The sequence below is a fragment of the Eupeodes corollae genome, chromosome 1 (assembly GCF_945859685.1).
Source record: "Eupeodes corollae chromosome 1, idEupCoro1.1, whole genome shotgun sequence".
NCBI classification, from domain to species: Eukaryota; Metazoa; Arthropoda; class Insecta; order Diptera; family Syrphidae; genus Eupeodes; species Eupeodes corollae.
The window spans coordinates 91670562-91692947 of record NC_079147.1 but is presented as its reverse complement, the minus strand read 5'-3'; positions in this window follow the sequence as shown (position 1 = coordinate 91692947).

The following is a 22386-nucleotide window of genomic DNA, read 5'->3' as shown; positions in this document are numbered from 1 at the left end:
TTCGTGCAACTGCAACAACCATTCCTCTATATTGAGCACAAGGATGGGGCTACCGACTATTTGAAACAGTGGAGAAGTTACTACGTTACTTTATTAAAAGATTTTTTAGAATACCCGCCTGTTCCCCAAACTATATGACTATGAGACTGGTATTCCGCCTATGTTTCTGGATACTCTAAGCTTCATTTTATCTACATAATACGAGTATTAGCAATATATGAAGAGATAACACTAAAAATAGTACTTATGCACTATCCGAATGTGGAGTAAACCTGGTATTCACAGTTGAAGAGCAAGTGGAATCGCTAAAACTAAAATTTGATGAATTGCTAAAGAAAAAAAGAAACCGAATGTACCATAAATTCATGGAATTTATAGAATTCGCAATACAGGTTGTACTATAGCAAATTGGACCACGACTCAAATAAAAGAACATACTTTTTAGCTAACCATCCTACGGAATTAATAAAGTACAATCTTTCGATTAAGGGTTAAATATTGAACCTTAATTTCATACCACACCGACCAGAGTTATACCAATTATATGTACCTTAATGCAATCGTTATCAAAGAAAAGATGTGTTTCATTTTATGCCGGTCTGTCCCGTTTTCAAGGAATTTCGAGTGCAGTATTTTGGAGTTCAGTCATTGGAATTAGAGGAAGTGCTACAAAGTTTAAAGTACTGCGAAGTACTTTTTAATTTCACTAGAAAATCACTAAAACTGTATAATCAAACAATATAATCAAAAACAATCAAATAATAATCAAAATTTAAAGTATGTCAGTCTGGTAGACAGCTTTTATGCCAAACCAATAGACTTTTGTTAAAATAAGCAAAGAATGTTTGAACTTATTAACTTCCCATAGGAAGTTATTGTAATGGGTCCGATTTGTCAAATTGAAAATTTTCACATTTCTCGACGTTTCAAGGTCCCTAGAGTCGAAATAAAAGATTTTTATAAAGATGTCTGTGCGTGCGTGTGTACGTACGTTTGTACGTCCGTACCGTTCGCGACGTTTTTTTCGTCGTCCATAGCTTAAGAACCAGAAGAGATATCGACTTCAAATAAATTTTGTTATACAGATAATAAGCCAGAAAGATGCAGAAAGGGCTCTCAAGAAAATTGCGTGGGTGGTTTTTTTACCACAGCAGTTTGAAAAAAGGTGAAAATTTTGGTTAACCCTAAATATCTTACGAACCAAAAACGCTAGAGACTTGAATTAAATTTTATATAATATATTGTAACGTGATACCAAACAGGTATATTTTTTGAAAAAAATCAATATAACGGTTTTTTTTTAAAAATCAATAAAACTGAAAAAAAAAAATGTGTCAACTCCAAAATTTTACGACTGAAATATGATTTCATCTCTAAAACAATTTTGTGCAACGAAAAATAATGTTTTTGACATCTGATAAAATTTTGAGAAAAATCGAATTGACAGTTTTTTATAAAAAATAAAAATCTAAAAAAAAACATTACTCAAAGTTCGTAAAAATTGAATATCGATTCAAATATCTTTTCAAAAACTTAAAATTTATGCTTCAAGCTTATTTTATCTTATAAGAAATATTGTTTTCAACATTTTAAAAAATGTTGAGAAAAATCGAATTGACAGTTTTTTTTACAAAAAATAAAAACTTAAAAAAAAATGTATAAAAATTGGTAAAAATTGATTTTCGACTCAAATATCTTTTCAAAACTTTGAGATATTGGCTTTAAATTACTTATATCTTTCAAAAAATCTTGTTGTCACCATAAAATTAAAGTTTGAAAAATATCGAATTGACAGTTTTTTTTCCAAAAAATAAAAACCTAAAAAAAAAATTATAAAAGTTGGTAAAGATTGATTTTCGACTCAAATATCATTTCAAAACTTAAAAATATTGGCTTGAAACTTATTTTATTTCACAGAAAATATTATTTTCGATATAAAAATCCAACAGTCCGTTTCTTCATAAAAAATAAAATCTACAAACAATAGAACGCAAATTTGGTAAAAATTTATACGAGTACATATAGACAAACTTTCAAGCAAGACAAATCGACAGATGGGATGGGAAGTTATCAGTGTGGGTCGCATCCCAGCCTCTTTTTATTATTTTTATAAGTCAATAAAACTAAAAACTAAAAAAAAACTATATTCTTATCTCTGACGAGTACAAAATGTTTTCTTATTCATAGAAAAAGTTTCATTATAATAATTTTTTAGAGGTATAAAACTTAGAAATATAATAAAAACAGAAAATTGTCAAGCGTCCACGGCGCAGTTTTAAATATCATAATCTTGGAGGCCGATTCACAGGTTCACGTGAAATATCGCGGTTAAAAAAATTTCCGTCAATAAATCAAGTGTGGCACGTGCCCTATGAAATGTTTTGCCTTGCTGATTCTATAATGGCTAAAATACAAACAGGCTTCGGCTTGAGGTTGCTTTAATTGACATTTCCAATGTGAAATTTCTAAAATGGCACTTCTGTCATTAGCAGCTGTTATATTTTTCTCAAAATAAAAAAATATGAGTTTTTAAATCGAAAAAATTAAATGTATCGCGAAAGTATCTTACACAGTCTATAGGTAATAACCGATGGGAATCCTTCTAAAAGCAAATGTATTTCGTTTTCCGACTTCTTTACAGCTGTAAAAAGGAACTTTTAGACAAAGCAAATGTTCAGCAAATTTGAACGACAGCTTCCGTTTGAAGTCACATTAGGTCCGTTCGTGTACCTTACTAAAACAGTCTAATTTTACGAACAGTTACAAAATTTTACTTAATCCTGTTTAAGTACCCAAAAATTTCGTAGTTTTTCGTAAAATATTTCCCCCACCTTCGAATTTTAGTACAAGAAATTTCTTTGGACTGATTTGTGAAAAGTGTCAAATTTGATAGAACTTCAAATAAATTAAATAAATTGCTCACTTTTGCTTTCACTTATAAAATTAAAAATTCTTTTCCAAAAAACAGCAACAAGATTACAATTTTTAAGTTTCAATTTAATCAAGTTTTTTCATAAAAAAAAACAATGGACCAGCATGATGTTGCTTGAAGTTCAAGTTGTCTTGATGTATTCATTTACAAAAAAAAATTCTTAACACGAAATGAAACGATGATGTTTCAAAATTTATATTATTTTGACAGTGAAATTGTGGGATAAATTTGTTGATTTCCCGTTAGCTTACTCTTTGTAGCTTTGCCTTTTTGTGATAAATTTTTACCCCCACCCTTTAAAATATCTCTTTTTATGAATTTTAGTGCAGAAAGTAAACGAACGAACTTACGATCGTCAAATGAAACGTGAGTTCGAAGCTTCATTGTGAAAGCATTCATTAAATTTCTATGGCTGAACTCGTAAACGTCAGGCAAAGCCGAAGCTGAAGCGTGTTTGTATTTCAGCCAATAAGGTCAATACATAGCGGTCACCATTAACTGTAACGGTCTGGACAACATCTTTTTGTAAAGTTCGGACCAATTATTCCACCAAAGCGTATTGTAATGGACATATAAAGAGTCAGTTTGGTGGATGTAACGGTGTCACCGTACACTTATAGATTTTTATCAATTAAAAAAAAATTAAAATAATTCAAATTTGAAAAGACAGATGATAAAATAGTCGCCAATTAAAATAGTTTTGCGGATTTAAAGTTTTCTCTAGACAAAACACCCATTTTTTTGGCTTTTCTTTATAAGTAATGGGAAAAGTTATTTTAAAACAATTCAGTTATGATCTCACTTCTCTTTTAAAATCCTCTGTTAGGAACATAAAGCTTTTTGTCTTTTCTAATCATATAACTGGATAGGCTGCCGGGGTCATGCATTTTGCACAGCCTAATAAATCATATTAGGTACATAGGTCGTCTGTGTGAAATGAGCCTAAGGCTATTTGACATAATATGCTAATTATGCTATAGATTTCGTATGTAAATATGAGTCAGTTCTACCTACAATAGCAAGAGATGAGATAACAATGAACTGAGAAGAATAAAAATCGGCATTTCTTATTTGAGGAAAAATTACTCAAGAATGTTCAAAATTATTCGCGACTCATACCAAGACATTTAAGTATCGCAAGCGTTTGATAGAGATTTGTTTTTTGAGTTTGAGAAGTATAAACTGGTTTCCTTTCATGCAAAAAATTAAATCTAGTTATATTCTCAAAACTAAACTAAAGAAAACTTATGGTTTGATTCGAGATGAAGAGAGGATTAGGATCAAAGATGTAAGTTTCCGGCCTTCTAAAGCCAACCCTACTGAGGAAAACCGGAATGAGTTCAAACAAGCTAGAAAGATTTGTAATGAACATATAAAACGCATTAAATTTTTGCCGACCGGAATTTACGGCAAAAAATACTACAAAGTCTCAAAGGTAGTACACATTTCTGGTCATTTGTTGGCCCTCCTTTTGTAAGCTCGATTGATAAAGCCAATTGGCTTGCAACACAGCTTGGTGTTAATTCGATGCTGCCAATGAGTGACATGACCCGTCCTATTCTTGAAAGCGTAAATTATTCCATTACACTAATCTTCTTTCGCACTCGTACAGTCCCTAGAGTACTAAAAAATCTTGACATTCACAAATTCGCTGGCCCGGATAGTATTCCCACTATTGTTCTAAAGAGGTGTTCGTCAATGCTGGCAACACCACTGTGTAAGCTTTTCCATCTTTCCTGCTCTATAGGTCTATTTCTGAGTGGATGGAAAACTGCATTTATCCAGCCTGTTCCGAAAAAAGGCGCATCCACATCCCTCTCTTACTGTCGTCCAATAGCACTTAAATCCCTTCTTTCCAAGGTCCTGGAAACGCTGATCAATTTTCAGCTCAAGAAATATCTTGAAGAACGGAAGCTTCCTAATGACCGCCAGTATGGCTTTCGTAGCAATAGGTCCACTGGTGAGCTCATGGTTTATCTCACCGATTAGTGGAACAAATCCTTACATCGTTTTGGAGAAAGTAAGATTTTTGCACTTGATATTTCAAAGGCATTTGATAGCGTTGCATCAAATTCTCTTATCAAAAATGCTTGCATTTTTTATTGATGAATCTCTTCTTTGTTGGGTTAGAAATTACCTTTCAGACCGTTCAATTCAAGTATAGTATTGGACGGGTTCAAATCTGATATCCACAATATAAACACTATTGTGGCCCAGGGATCCGTTTTGTCTCCAACTCTCTTTCTCATATTAATAAATGGTCTTCTGTCTGGAACTTCTAACCCACTACATTGTTTTGGTGATGACAACACCCTCAGCTTTTCATATTCGTTTTTCTCATCTTTGTTCTTCGGATGTGGACTACCAACGGTAGTGTGTGATAAGCTCATCAAATTCTGGCATTGACAGCATTGTTCAATGGGGATTTAAAAACCGTGTAGAATTTAATGCTTCCAAAACTCAATACTGTCTACTGTTACAAAAGCGTAACACTCCCCAATGCCACTTTCCATGGGTGGTGCTTACATCAATGAGATTGAACAACTAACAGTCCTAGGTATGGGCATCACAAACCACTTGTTGTGGAGTGATCACACATTTGACATCGCCAAAAATGCTGCTAAGTGTTTAGGTTTTCTACGATGCACACTGGGGCCGGTTGTATGAAGAGCGTGCTCAAAATGCAAAATTGAGAATAACGGTTTAAATAAAAAGATCTGCTTTAATCGGTCAATTAAAAGTAAAAAAAAACAAGTTTCAGTGGTTTTAAGAAAAAAAAACAAATGTCATCGATTAATCAAGGTCAGTAGATAAGGAAAAAGTGTTTTTATTAACATAAATAATAAAACCCGCAGAAAAAAAAAAATTGCAAATATCTATATAAAATGTTTAAAACCTTATTTTTTTCTTATTTGCAATAGAGGCTTTTGAAGCTGAGTATGTAGACTTATAATATAGATGTTCTTTTAGTAGAAATAAAAGCTAGAAGTAAAAGCCTCTTTTGCAATTGGAAGTTCTTTAACTAATTCTTAAGAAACGAGGCTGTGGAGGTTGAAAAAAATCTTTTTTTTTTCAAAATCTTCTTTAGAAATTGTAATTAAAAAAAAGTTTTAGTGGATAAATTTATAAGTAGTAATGACAAAGATTTTTGTAAGAAACTTGTTCACATTGTTGACTTTGTTATGGAAATCACGGCTTGTCCTACTGAAAATAGAAACAAAATTAAAACGGAGCTCCGAAACTTCAAGACCCAGCTACGTAGTAAATGGATAATGTATTCTAAGCACAATGAACGACTTGTAGCAAAGGAAAAAAGCTGGTTGGAACAGATTTATGTGTTCAAAAAATCATGTGTTCCTAGAGTAGGGATGGGAAGACGTACGTTAGAGTTTGAGGAGTGCAGTGATCAAACTAAACGTAGAAAAACGGCTAATTTGCGTTCTGAGATTCCAGCAAATGCCTTGGCTTTTGCTGCTCAGATGCTCAGGTAAAAGTCAAGAAGCAGAAGTTATTAAAAATTGTCGCCACGAGAAGCACTTTTAATGATCATTGAAGCTCAACTGTCAAGAAAGCAATACGACACAGGAACTTTGCAAAAGATCTGTTTCCATCATATAAAATGATTCAGGCAGAAAAGTCTTTATGCTATCCTAATAATGTTTCTGTTTGTGAAACTAAAGCTGAGGTGTCTCTTCAGTCGCTGCTTGATCACACTTCGCTTACTTAATTCTCAGCAAAATATTTTCGAATTACGGACTGTAAATCCATCTGACGAGATTGTTTTAATTTCAAAATGGGGGTTTGATGAAAGTTTCAGCCATACGCAGTACAAACAAAAGTTTATATCTGAATTTTCTGATGACAAATATATGTTTTTAACGTCCCTAGTACCTTTACGGTTAGTATTAAATAAATCGAATGAGATGCCAGTTGTCTTGTGGCAAAACCCCAGACCTTCCTCACCCAGATTTTGCAGGCCCATTAATCTTGAATACGCAAAAGAAACAGATGAACTTGTAGACGAAAAATAAGAGTAAATTGATGGCGAAATCAGGAACTTAATAAATTCATTAGCAATTCCTTAACCGATACAAATTCTACCCTCAGATGCTATTTATGTGGTGCAACATCAAAAGACTTTAATAATCTTGAACAAGTTGATCAAAAAGAGACACAAAGTGATTACTTGTCATTTGACATTTCTGTACTACACTCATGGATTAGAACTTTTGAGTGTATATTGCATCTTGCATACAAATTACCAATAGCTTCTTGGCGTTTCAGTAAAAAAAATAAATTAATCGTTGAAGAAAATAAAAATAGAATACAGACAGAATTCAAAAGCCAAATGTCTCTCATTGTAGACAGACCAAAGCCTGGTTTCGGAAATAGCAATGACGGAAACGTATCTCAAAAGTTTTTTTCAAAATTATGAAACGTCTGCAAAAGTGACAGGAGTGAATCCGGAGCTTATCACACAATTTTATATGATACTACAAGCCATATCAAGCGGCTTTAGTATCAACTCTAAAAAGTTCAAAAATTACTGCCGAGACACTGCTCGTTTATATGTAGAATTATATCCGTGGATGCCAATGATTACACAACTGTACACAAAATCTTTATTCATGGGTCTGAAATTATTAATAACGCTTTGTTACCAATTGGTATGCTAAGCGAAGAGGCGCAAGGGGCCAGGAACAAGGACTTTAAAGCATACAAGGAATATTTTAGTACAAAGACATCCAGAAAAGATAACATTACTGATATTTTTAATCGTTTATTTATCTCATCTGAACCATTTATGAGTCTTATGCGTTCATTACCTGTTGTAAATAGAAAATCATTCGACATTGAAGTTGTGAATTTATTAGAAGAAGAACATTAAAAACTTGAACCTTTCTTTATCTACTTTGTAAAACTACGCTTTGTAAAATATGTACATATACCTTTTTTTAAAATGAATTAAGAAAAATATTGGTTTATTAATGAATTGTATTTCCTTTTTATTAACTATACACCCATTTTTTAAACGAATCCCATAGATACAGAGTTTTGAGCACGCTCTCCATACAACCTGCCCCAGTGTGCGACGATGCAAGAAGTTGTTTCCATCTTCTGATGTGGCTATAATTTACAAAGCTTTTATTCGTCCAAAACTAGAGTATAACTCTCATATTTGGGCAGTGTACCAAAGTCGCGTATTTGAATATAAAACTAAGGTGCATCTTAAATTTTCTCTTAAATATAAAAAGTAGTTAAGAAAGACTCCAAATCCATAAACTCAGACACTCTGGCTTTCTTTAAAACTACTCTCCCTTAATAAAACTTAACTTTTGTAGGTCTACAGTTCAATACAAAGTACACAAAAAGAACCCTGCTTTTAAAAATATTAAAAAATACCCTAGAGAACATTTCGGTTAAAGATTATTATCTATGGGACAAATTTTTACTCGGATGTAAAGTTGTCGCTTTATTGCCTGCTACTATATTAAAGTTATGGTGATTTCAGATTATTTAAAATTCCAGTCGTTGATGGGGCATTTATAACAGTATAAAATCTCTTAGGAAATAAACTGTTTCGCTCACTATAAGGTATTAAGGATCTTAAGTTCTGATACAGCAAAAAATAATTGTCGGTGTTGCTATCATTTTCCGAAGATTTTTAAGACATCTAGTTCGTATAAACCTAGTCACATAAATTGCCATTTCTTCTCGCAAAGCTGATGATAGAAATTATAGCTTTTTTCATTGCTGTTAGGATGCGTTCACAATAAAAGTCCAAAGTAATCAAGTGCAAATTACTTTTAAATTGTTTGGGTACTAGACATTATTTCATAACATTTTTTAACTTAAATCAACTCTTAACCTTACTTCGGAGAATTCGTAAGCTTCTTTAAGCTGAATTTGTCTCACTTTAATCCATACCCGCTTTATGTTTCTAAAAGGCATTTTTTCGTTTAAAATTTCAAATCAATACAAACATTTCGCAAAAGTAAAAATTTAAGCAGAATTTTTTATAAAAAGAAACACGTTCGCTTACGAAAAGAAAATGTAATAATTTCATTTGAAAAGCTTCAAATACAATTTAAAAGTTGATTTAAGAATTTATTTCCTTCACCACCTCTGGTAAGATTAGTTTTAAAAAGACATTTCTCTTAATGGCCAAGAAAACAATCATTTCTTTTTACTTGTTAAGTGCTTCTAGGAGGCAATCGGACTTTTAGAAAATAGTAGATACCTTCTAGGAATAGGAACCTATATATTCCTTTGAATGCCAAGTGCCAACAATATAGGAAATAAAATAAGTGTGCAACGGGAACAGTCCAAACGAATAATGGGTAGATTCTATATAGGTATAATATACCTTATCTAGGAATAGGTTTGTTTGAAAGAACCTTGTATATAGCCAAGCCTCAAATTGTGCTTTTTATCGGTACATCAAGCATGACGAAGACGACTTCGATACTTGAAGGCGCATTTCAGCAGGAACAAACCTCATATTACAGAGTATAAGGATACGTAGCATTACTAACCTACCTACCTAGTTGTAGTTGGAAAATAGAAAATACTCAAGGATATAGGTACGACTACTTCTCAGAAAATTCAATGCAGCAATTTAGATTGTTGTTGTTTTTCTTTTGTTGTATTTTATCCTTTTCTTCCCTTTTGCTTTTTATCTTTTATGTATTGTAAGGAAGAACAAGTATCCTTGTCCTCTACTATTTACAAAAGAAAACCTTTTTATTTTCTTTATTCTATACTTCTTGTGACCCCCACACAAAAAAGTTAAGAAAAGAAAGAAGTGCAAACTTCTTGTCTGATGTGCAATTGCAATACAAGTTTCATTTCATTTCCGGTCCATTTTGAGTTCATTGGTTTGGTTATGTTCGTTGCTGTTTTAAATTTTGTAAAGGTTTTGAAAATTTAATAAAAATATAAATAAACTTCTTGCTTTTTTCATGCATGAGTGTACTTCACATTTTCTTTTGTGGGTTTTCAACGTCTTGTGATAAAATACTTTCAGTGGGCGGTAAAATGATATGCGAAGAGACCACTTTGAAAATATGTCATTTTTTAAAGTTTGGAAAAACTCATAATGAAAGCACTGCCAGAATTCAGATTACAGATCTGGATTAACTCATTCAAACCATTTAACTGATTCTTGGTGTAGAAAAACAGAAGATATCGGACATCAGAAATGAATATAAAAATGCACTTACAATCGACCGAAAATAATTTGAATGGATGCGACCTCAGGGACAACGATGTGGTGCGATACAGGAACTTCCAATGCTTTGGGCATCTAGCAGCTAAATCTAATCATTGGATGAATTTCATTTACGAACTGAGACCAGTTAAATGGAAATGCAGCTATTTATCTCATCAGTTGATACTGTCCTGATAAAAGGCTTAGGGCTTAATACCATAAATTGAAAAGGGAGGATTCCTCTAAATGCAGGTGTATTGTTTATCATAAATTAAGGGAATGGTTATACATAAATGCATTTGGATTCCGGGAAAAGCTCACAAAGCTTTTTCCAGTCTTAAGTTTCAACCTAACCTAATCTAAATTATGTGGACTTCGCCTGTTTGACATTTTCTTGGAATTCAAAAACCGTTTAATAATGAATTGACACATTTTTAAACTTTTAATTTAATGTTTATTATTCCTCTGCAAAGGAGTTGATAACTAGATTAGCAGACACATCAGTGGAATTTTCATTTCCATTTTGGCTGACCAAAATCTGAATTGTCTTTCAATCCTTTGGGAGATTCAACTCGGTTTAAAGGAAATTAAAGTGGCAAACTGTCTGTAGAATTCAGGATACTGGGGTAGTAAATTTTAGATTTTTACACAATCTCTGTAGATAGTTTAAAAATATACATTATGTTGAAGGTGAGAAACCTACTAATTTTTAATCACTTTAATTAAATACTTTTGAGAAAATAAATGCGGTTTTTATATTCGTTGCTGCGAGCTATCACACTTTCATTTGCATTCTTCATACAATCCACACTTCAACTTCTTCTTGTTTGTTTTGTCGAACTGATAAATACAAAACACGACCCATGTAAAAGATATGCATGTCAAAATTAATGAAAACTGATTTCAATAGTTCTAAACAATAAATCTTACAAAGCTTAGCTTTTAACCCAACTCTGTGGCACATTTCCAAATCATTTCCGTTAACCCAGATTTAAACGAGCCTGATTTTGAGGCTGTTGATAATTTGCAGAATATACTATATAGCATGCTTATAAAACTTGTTAACTTCCCATAGCAAGTTATTGTAATGGGTCTGATTGGTCAGATTGAAATTTTTGACATTTTTCTACGTTTCAAGAGTCGAAATAAAAGATTATTAGAAAGATTGTTGTGCTTGCTTGTGTACGTACGTTCGTACGTCCGTACGTTCGCGAGGTTTTTTCGTCGTCCATAGCTCAAGAACCAGAATAGAAAACGACTTCAAATGAATTTTGTTATACAGATAATAAGGCAGAAATGGCTCTCAAAAAAATTGCTTAATTGAATTTTTTACCATAGCAGTTCAAAAAAGGTGAAAATTTTGGTTAACCCTAAACTTAATAAAAACTCTAGAGACTATAATTAAAATTCATACAAAAAAATTGAAAAAAAAATTGTCACCTTGAAAATTTTACGAATACAATATGATTTTGTCTCCAAAACAATTTTGTATAATGAAAAATAATGTTTCATCAAATCAGGTATCTGTTAAATTTTGAGAAAAATTGAATTTACACTTTTTCTTATAAAAAATAAAATCCTCAAAAAAAACAATACTAAAAGTTGATAAAAATTGATTTTCGACTCAAATACCTTTCGAAAAATTTGAGATTACGACTTTCAAATAATTTTAACTTATAAAAATATTGTTTTTAACATTCAAAACAAATTTGAGAAAAATCAAATTGACTGTTTTTTCCAAAACATAAAACCCTAAACAAAAAAATTAATAAAAGTAGTTGAAAATAGATTTTCGACTCAAATATCTGTTCAAAACTTTGAGGCATTGGCTTTAAACTGTTTTAATCTTTTAAAAAATACTGTCGTCAACATTCAGTGAAATTTTGAGAAAAATTGAATTGACTGTTTTTTTTGCAAAAAATACGAAATTAAAAGAAAATTTAGCAAAAGTTGGTAAAAATTGATTTTCGACTCAAATATCTTTTCAAAAAATCCTAAACAAAAAAATTAATAAAAGTTGGTAAAAATTGATTTTGGACTCAAATATTTTTGCGAAACTTTGAGATATTGGCTTTAAACTACTTTTGTATTTTGAGAAAAATTGAATTGACAGTTTGCTTACAAAACATAAAAACCTAAAAAAAATAATACTAAAACTTAGTAAAAATTTACTTTCGCTCAAATAGCTTTTCAAAAATTAAAAATATTGTCTTCAAACTTTTTTTATCTCAGAGAAAATATTGTTTTCGATATTCAGTAGTTTGTTTATAAAAATCCAAAAGTCCGTTTTATCATGAAAAATAAAATCTACAAAAAATAGAACGCATATTTGGTAAAAATCAATGAAATGGTACTAAAATTGCTAATAATTTGTTTTCTTCTAAAAATCTATTTTGCAAAACTAGATTTTCAAACTAAACTATTTCTTTATATGAAAAATATTGTTGGTTATTTTATAATTTTTAAGAATGATTCAACTAACAACTTATTTAACCCAACACGAAAACCTACAAACTTTTAAGCAAGACAAATCGGCAGACGGAAGGGAAAGTTATCAGTGTGGGTCGCATCCCAGCCTCCTTTAAAAACCAAATTAGAATTAAGGATTCCTATTTAGAAATTGTAATTAAATTTCATCTTAGCTCATCAAATGGAAAGTTATAACAATTCTAATGCGTTTGACAAATTTTAAAAATGGCACCTACAACTGACAAACTTGGGGGAGATCTGGACAAAGCTATAGATCCGGTGTTATGCGTTTTTTTATGGAATATTGAAGCTGAACAATAAAACGACGTCACTGACGTTTTTCAATGCTTAAAAGAAAAGTATTAGTTCTATTTTCCAAAGAATGCTTCTCGTTTCGAATCCCAAGAGCTATGACATCTTAATAATTTACAAAACATGAAAGTTTTTAATATAACGACGTTACAGAACTTCAGCTAAAGTAGCTACAGGCGGCAACTTTTCTCTTTGGTTTTTGTTCCTTGACTTTCAACATAATAAATTATTAAGAAATAGAAAAAGAGATACGAAAGACATAACTACGAAAGCTACAAAAAAAGAGGTTAGAAGAAAATAAGTAGCTTCTAAAATGCCGGAAACGTTCTAGTTTCGCTTTTGTACAGAGACAAAAAAGGCAAGCTAATAGCTATGTTGTCGATATTAGTGCTCAACGGTTTTAAAAATAAAACAAAAAAAAGAGCTGTTATACTTAATGTTGATTTTACCAAAAATCGATTTTCATGCATGTTTAATATCTTAATGTAAAAATGTCTATTTTTGATGCACTGTAAAACCTCATGTTAAATTTCCATACCCTCATTATCGTCCTTGATTTGCATACTTTTAATGAATTTATTGGCAAAAATTCTTTCAACTAGGTACAAATTAAAAAAAGTTAAGGACATTATTTTCCTTTGAGGCTTCCTAATGTTGTATGCCTAAATATGAAAAAGTATCTGAATGTGCTTCAATTGTATCTTTTATTTATGCCAAACCTCAATGCGGCATCTGAGAGAGATGGAGTTTTAAAAAATATTTGTTGTTCTTATGTATCAAATAATTTGAAATATTTGTAATTATTTCATTGTTTGACCTGTTTTCCCTTGACGTAGGAAGTTATTATAATGGGTCTGATTTTAAAATTTGGATGTTCGACAATTTTTGCCGCTGCAAGGTCCCAGGAGACAAAATCAATGATTCGCCAAGAGAATGTCTGTGTTGGCGAATACGGATGGTTGCTTTACTATATTTTAAATTAAAAAAAAGTGCAAAATTTGGTTGATCCTAAGTATCCCCCATACCAATATTATAAATAAAAAAGAAGCTGGGATGCGACCCACACTGATAACTTCGCATCCCGTCTGTCGATTTGTCTTGCTTAAAAGTTTGTCTATATGTACTCGTATCAATTTTTACCAAATGTACGTACTATTTTTTGTAGATTTTATTTTTTTATGAAAAGACGGACTGTTGGATTTTTAAATAAAAATTAATGAATATCGAAAACAATATTTTCTGTGAAATAAAATAAGTTTGAAACCAATATTTTTAATTTTTGATAAGCTATTTCATTCAAAAGTAAATTTTTACCAAGTTTCAGTATTGTTTTTTTACAGTTTTATTTTTTGTCCTAATGTTGAAAACAATATTTCTTATAAGAAAAAATTAGTTAGAAGCCAAAATTTCAAGTTTTTAAAAATATATTTGAATCGATATTTAATTCTTACAAACTTTGAGTTATGTTTTTTTTAGATTTTTATTTTGTATACAAAAACGTTCGATTCGATTTTTTTCAAAATTGTATCAGATATCAAGAACATTAATCTTCGTTGCACAAAATTGTTTAAGGGATGAAATCATATTTGGAGGTGACAAATTTTTTTTTCAGTTTTATTGATTTATAAAAAAAACCCGTTATATTGTTTTTTTTTTTTTTTCAAACAATATACCTGTTTGGTATCACGTTACAGTATATTATATAAAATTTAATTCACGTCTCTAGCAATTTTACTTCGTAAGATATTTAGGGTTAAACACAATTTTCACCTTTTTTTTAAACTGCTATGGTAAAAAAAACACCCACGCAATTTTCTTGAGTGCCCTTTCTGCATCTTTCTGCCTTATTATCTGTATAACAAAATTTATTTGAAGTCGATATCTCTTCTGGTTCTTGAGCTATGGAGGACGACAAAAACGTCGCGAACGTACGGAAGTACCTATGGGAAGTTAAAAAATACAAATTGGATGAATAAAATTAATTTTTAGTCAATGTTTTCTATTTTCACGAGATATCGAGAACCGAACATTAATTTTTACAAATTTTTCGTATTTTTTTGTAGATTTTAATTTTTACGAAAAAACTGATCGTTCGAAATGTTGAAAACTATAATTTTGATAAATTATATTTAATTTGAAGCCTATATTTTAAATTTTTGAAAAGATGTTTGTGTCTAAAGCCAATTGTTGCGAACTTTTATTAATTTTTTTAGGTATTTATTTTTTGTTAAGAAACTGTCAATTCCATTTTTCTTAAAATTTTACCGAATGTTCAAAACAATATTTCTTATAAGATAAAATTAGTTTAAAGGTAATGTTTTTAATTTTTCAAAAAATTACTGAAAAATTGTACTGAATATAGAAAAAAATATTTTTTATAAGATAAAATAAGTTGGAAGCCATAATCTCAAGATTTTAAAAAGATAATTGAGCCAAAATTTAATTTTAACCAACTTTGAGTAATGTTTTTGTTGGTTTTTATTTTTATAAACAAAAAACTGTCAATATGATTTTTCTCAAAATTGTGCCAGATGTTAAAAACGTTATTTTTCGTTGCACAAAATTGTTTTGTGAAAACATTTTATTTTATTTAAAAGTTCCTTAGCTTATGTTAGCTTGTGTAAAATGTTGATTGGATTTTTTTCCAAAAATATATTTGCTTATTATCATGTTAAGATATATAATATAAAATTTAATTCAAGTCTCCAGCGCTATTGGTTCGTGAGATATTTGGGGTTAGCCAAATATCTCGACATATATCAACTAAGTACCTACATATATTACAAAATTTGCATTCCTGCAAAATTTCAAACTCGAGATTTTAATCAAACATGATATATCTAACGATGGTAGAGAAGCCGAAATAAGTGGGTCCCGCGATTTCGCCCGTCAGTCCACACTTCTACAACTTAAAACAATGGGTCAATTGAGTTCCAACTTGAAAGTTATACAATTTTCTTAGTGGTAAAACGTAAATTTGAATTTTCTCAAAAACACACCGATAGATTTTTTTAAATCTTTCTCACAAATTTTATTTTTTAACTTGGATGTGCTACTCGTAAATAAGAAAACCATATTTTTGTATTGCTCCGGAAAGGTACCGCTTATAGAAACGTTATTTTGGTTTTTAATTTCCTCAGCAATTTATGAACCGATTTCAATATTTTTTTTGAACAAGCAATATAATTGCTTTAACAATATTTTATTATCAAGATGCCATTCTTCGTTTGTTTGGATTTTTAAAAAAATATTGAATTTTTTTTTCAAAATTCTATATCTCCAAACAGGTCATCATTTTTTTAAGAAATTCAAATGTAGGTAATGTATTTATAATCAGTTAACAACTGCATTCCAAAAATATTTTTAGAACCAAATTGAAAACTTTTATATACAAAAAATGTATTTAAAAAAAACCGCTTTATAGATTTTCGAAAAAAAATTGGAAAATCAAGGGTTTTTAATAGTAAAGTTTTGATTACTAAAAGAGTTTTTTTTTATTATTTTAACTGTATTAAATATAGCACCTTCCAATCTCACATTGATCAAATCCTGTGCATGAGCACGAAAAAGCGCATTATTTTGACAACATTTTAATTAGATTCCTATCTTTTATTCAAATAAATCCATTTGGTATATATTTATGTATTTTTATAACTACATATAACTATTGTAAATACAATTGATGGCCCTGCAGCGCCACTGCATCGGATTAACGAATATGATATGTTTAATCAATAATCGACTTTAAAGTGTCTATCAAGAATTATCATGGTGGTACCTTTGTATATAATTATATATGTATGATTTTAAAATATTATTCTTTAAGAATAAGATTGTTTCACATATATTTTTATTTTCATTTCCGGGATGAGTTGTCCTAGGATGAGTTTTGTCTTGGGATGAAACTAGATTACCGACAAAAAATGGTGTGTATTCGATAAGTCCATTCAAATACTGAAACCATTTCCCTTAACATAATATTTTCCGAGTGTTTCATATTTTTATATTTTATTATAATAAAAAGATAAGTTTTTTCAACAAATAAAAAATAATATTCAATAAAATAATCATTTTGACACGTTATTTGTTGAAATTAGTTTCGTATAAGAGCCGAAAAAGGGAGACGTGCTAACAAAATAATATTTATGATGATTCGCCCAATCTTAATTTCTATTCAATCATTAGAAAATTGCATAGCAAAAATATTTTTAAGAAAAAAATTTAAATTAGTTTAAATTTGTATGCAAATTAATTTAAATAAAACCGGTCAACGATTTCAAAAAAAAAATGAAAAATGGAGTTTCTTTTGACAAATCAAATGACTTTATATCTTTGAAGAAAAACTTATTTTACATATATATTTTTAAATCTTAAATAGGTACTTTTTGAAATAGACTCTTTGCATAAAGGAGCAAGTTCGTGTGATCGAGTCGTGGATTTTATTTTTAAACTGCTATGGTAAAAAACCACCAACGCAATTTTCTTGAAAGCTCTTTCTGCACCTTTCTGCATGATTATCTGTATAAAAAAATTGTTTGGAGTTATAGACGACGAAGAAAACGTCGTTAACGTCCGAACGTACGTACACATGCTAAAAATCTTTAATTTCGATTTTTGGGACCTTGAAACGTCGAGAGATGTCAACATTTTCAATTTGACAAATCGGACCCATTACACTAACCTCCTATGAGAAGTTAATAATATAGTATGGCACTATGTTTGGTCATAATTATTATCACCATTTCCGGACAATAATTAAGGTTTCAAATAACCGCTTCCAAAGTTTTCCCTTTCATCATAGGGTGAGTACTTATGCACCCTATAAAAACCTAAGAAACTATCATTTGAACGGCTTCGTTTATGATGAACTATTTTGGGATATTTTAACCTTTCCCTTAAACCTTGTGCAGGTTTTATATGGAACAAAATGTTTATGGTAATTACACATCATGTATTTACATTAAAATACAAAAATATTCCTAAAAAACCGTTTAGAGTCTACGGCCCCGCACAGGTTGCATTTGTAAAATTAAAGAGTTCACCAATCTTTAGTTATTTTTCAATTTAAAAATCCACTGGGTAGAAGGTTTTCTTTTTAGTCGAAGCATAAATTAAAATCGAGTTTTCCGGTTTTAGCTGCTATTTCTTGGTATTTTTGGTTTTCGTAACTTTGTGTGTCGAAACTTTAAAATTTCGTTTTTTGAATTTTTAATTTTTCGATTCTTCGTCCTTCGTATCCGTGTATCGATTTTCCAATAAGTAAAATAGAGGTGTATACTTTAATGTTTTAAATTTGCAATATCCCATACATTTTCTTAATCCTGGTTCTTATTATCGCTGTACTAGCCCAATCCGAATACTGACTTAAATAGTTTTCTCCTGAATTAAAGTCTTTCCTCCTTAGTCCTTGTAACTAGATTTTAAATCTACTTAACTTATGAGATCCAATCATGCACAGTTGACCAAGCATAAGTTTAATGTTTTTAAAACCATAATTCCATTGCTGAGACGCAACGAGCGTATCGAATACATTTTTATTATAAGAATTGCTCTTTCGAAGTCAAGAACTCGTCAGGAACTTAATTTGAGTAGGTTCTTTTTTATTTTTGAAGTAATTCAGTAAAACAATAATGAAAATGCGACACAAGTTGTAGCATTAAAAAAAATCATTAAGTAATTGACTTTGACTGTAATTCAGTTGGACTTGGTTTTCTTCTTCATGAAGGGGCGCGTGGTAGTTAATTAAGTTAACAGGAATTGGATGGAAGGAAAAAACGAATTTAAAACATTAAGAATTGGAAAAAAACGAAAAGAAAAAGACTTTAAAATTAAGTTGAGCAAGTGTCACAAGGAAGAATCCGAGAAAGAAATTTTCCCAAAAAATACACGAAAGTAGAAAAATAAACTTAATAAATAGTAGGTACCTTTCTTTCAAGAAATGCCACTCAAGTCGCAAATAGGTATAGTCGAATAATTACTCTCCTAGTTAATTTAGCGTAACGATTTTGTAAGGATTTTTGAAGTAGGGTTTAAGAACAAAAGTCCTCTGATTTTATATTTTAAAAAAATAATAAGATGAAGACAGAATCCCACAAATGAGCAGTTACAATGCCTCTCCTTAATAAATTACCTTAAAAGATGTACAACATGAAAGGAACTTTAGTTCAAAGAAATACCAATTATTTCAATAAAAGAATCACTTGGAAACCTGACATCATGCGACTAAGAATGATAATAATAAAGCCATTGTTATTCATGTGCCAATAATTCCTGAGGTGGATGGTCATGGTTATTTGAAGATTACACAACAAAGCAACTAAAGTTTTATCATCCAAAAAGCTTTAGATCGACCCCTAGGTGAGTGAAGTATTGGTGAAAGTTAATTTTGCGACACCTAATAGAAGAAGGATATGAGCACAAAACGAATGTCATTCATTTTGTGACTTGCTGTGTTCTTCTATTAAATAATTTATCGTCCCTCATCAGCATGGTTTCGTTAATGGTCAATATAAACGGTATACCTAATGAAAGTGAGAGCAAACTATAAATGATGGTAGTCCATATATTCAAGCACCCAATTATATCATTCATTAACATCTTAAAACAAAAGATCTTGACTGTAATCTATGAGATAAATTGATTTTTTAAGCAATCCCCAAGAAAGGAGAATATTCCACCGCCTTTTCTTTCCAAATGGAAAAATGATTAATTATTAGCTTAAAAAATATCTCGAATAACGAAAGCTTCTTAAAGACCGGTAGTTTGGCTTTCGTAGCAATAAGTCCACTAGTGAGTTCTTGTTTCATCAAACCGAACAGTGGAAAAAATCTTAACATCGTTTTGGATATAGTAAGATTGTTGTACTTGATATTTCAAAGGCATTTGATAAAGTTGTTGGCGGCATTTTGTGTTGGCGGCAGAGAACTTCGAGAGAGGTTATTGGTAACTCGGTCGAAAAAGGATTTGGCGATCTCTGGCGATTGTAGCCGTTCGACGTTGTACCTTTTCCCAGCACCTCCCTGTTTTGCCTTGGGTCTGGAAATCCGTAGTGCTACCTTGGCTACAACGAAGTAGTGGTCCGAGTCGATGTTAGCTCCTCGGAAAGTTCGTACATCCATAATGCTGGAAGCGTGTTTGGCGTCGACCGCAATATGGTCAATCTGGTTGACGGTAGATTGATCTGGAGAAGTCCAAGTTCCTTTGTGGATGTTGAGGTGTGGAAAATGCGTACTGGCTACCATGACGTTTCGCCGCGCAGCAAAATCTATGAGCCTGAATCCATTGTCGGAACTGTTGTCGTGCAGGCTTTTCTTCCCGATTATTCCACCAAAGATGTCTTCTCTTCCTAGCTTGGCATTAAAATCGCCCAGGACTATTTTAATATCGTAGCTAGGGCACTGCTCATATGTTTTGTCTAGGAGCTCGAAGAACATATCTTTGGTGTTGTCGTCTTTCTCTTCTGTGGGGGTGTGCGCGCATATCAGGCTAATGTTGCCGAATTTAGCCTTGATGCGTATAGTCACGAGGCGCTCATTGATGCACCTATAGCTCAAGACTTCTTGCCTTAGTCTGGCTCCAATGACGAAGCCGCATCCAAATAAGCGCAGTTGGTTTTCGTGGTAGCAGTCACCATAGTAAATATCGCAGTTTTTCATCCTCTTTTTGCCCGGCCCATCCCATCGTATTTCCTGGATGGAGGTGATATCTGCTTTATATCGTTCTAGGGCCTCCGCTAATTCTTCGGCCGCACGTGGTCTTTTAAGGGACCCAACATTCCACGTGCATATCCGAAGTTCGTTGTCCTTTATTCGTTTGCGTTGGTTGTCAACAGTAAATCCGTCTGTATCCGAGGCTTGTTGGTGCTTCGCAACTATGAAAGCTTTTACTTGGCCAGAAAGTCACCCCGACGCACAACCCCCAACCTGGAGGGCCAGATCCTAAGTATAACTCCAAGGATGGGGAGCCGGATAAAACCGCTCCTTACAGGCCTGGCCTCCGAATATTTCGAAGAAGCCCTATAAGGTGTTTACTAAGTAGTTCAACCTTACTGTAACTGTAGGCGCCACCGTTGATTCCATCTCGAGAATTCGTCTGCTGCCGTCTGGATGAAAGGACAGGTGCCTTAGTGGAAACACATTTCCCCCCTCTCTCGTTTGCTGCCCCCAACAACTTTCCACTGAGGTTTTAACCCAATCTCCAGTTGAGGTACTATGCACCCGATGTTCACCACGGGGAGGTAAGAGTAATAGTTGATAGACAGAGGTTGGTTTTAAGAAAAACCTGTGGACGCTTGTGTCCTCTTGAATGCACATGTCTAGTGAGAATGGGGTTAGCTGCTAAAGATTAATATTTTGGGTATCGGGCAAATCAATCAACGTTAACAGATATACATACATATGTTGAATAGATGTGGGTTTAGAATGTTAAACCTAGTCCCCTGAGTCCGTCTTTTAAATTTAATAACATTCAACTTGCCATCGAGAGAACAACGGCCCAAACCTAATATTAAAACGCAACGGTTGTTATGCAAAGCAACATCATCATCAGATATTTCGAGTTCTCGCAACGATCAAAACGTTTATTTTCTGCATCTTTTTCCCCTACACACATATGTATATGCCCATGATTGAAAACAAAATTCTTGAAATACAATACTGCCCTACCATCATCATTCCTAGACGCGTAATTTACTGGAAGACAACAATTTAGATGTAATTTAAAAGATAACATAAATGTTTTGAAAACGTCTATCTTAGTATGTATATAAGTACTGAATTTTCTTAATTGTATTGAAGACTCAATTTTGTTTTTATAAATATACTAGCTGACCCGACACACGTTGTTTTGTCATATAAATAATTTCTAGAGAATATTTTGCTAGACAAAATTAACTAATTGTAAGTGTTTATGGATGTGGTATAGAAGTGAGAGAGATATAGAGAACTTTAAACTGTTTAAATATTAAAATCACAAACCACCAAACTACTTTTTTTTAAATTTATTTAAATCAAATCTTTTAAATTATGACAATACTGCAAAAAAAAAACAATATCAATCCCTTAATGCAACTGAGTGTAAAACATTTTTTGGGATACCTTTTTTCGCCAAAGCAAACAAACTTGATGGTTGGCCCACTCGAGAGCACGCCACGTATAATTGTTCGTGTGAAAAACATGAAGTGCTCAAATCTAAGGCACAGGCAGACATCGTTTGCCTTGAGACTTATTGATAGTCATTGCAAATGCCTATCTAATTGGAAATTAAAGTCGTTTAAATTTAATTGGCACATCTGCGATATAATATTCGTGGTAATAATATATTTTCACCTAGGAATTTGCCATTTAGAATTATGGCTTCAATAACATTTTTCATTAATTTTCATACACCGTGGTATGTTTAAATTACAAAGCAAATTTACCGGAGATCCAACCTTCCATTGTAAATTATGCGGTGGCATGCCTGG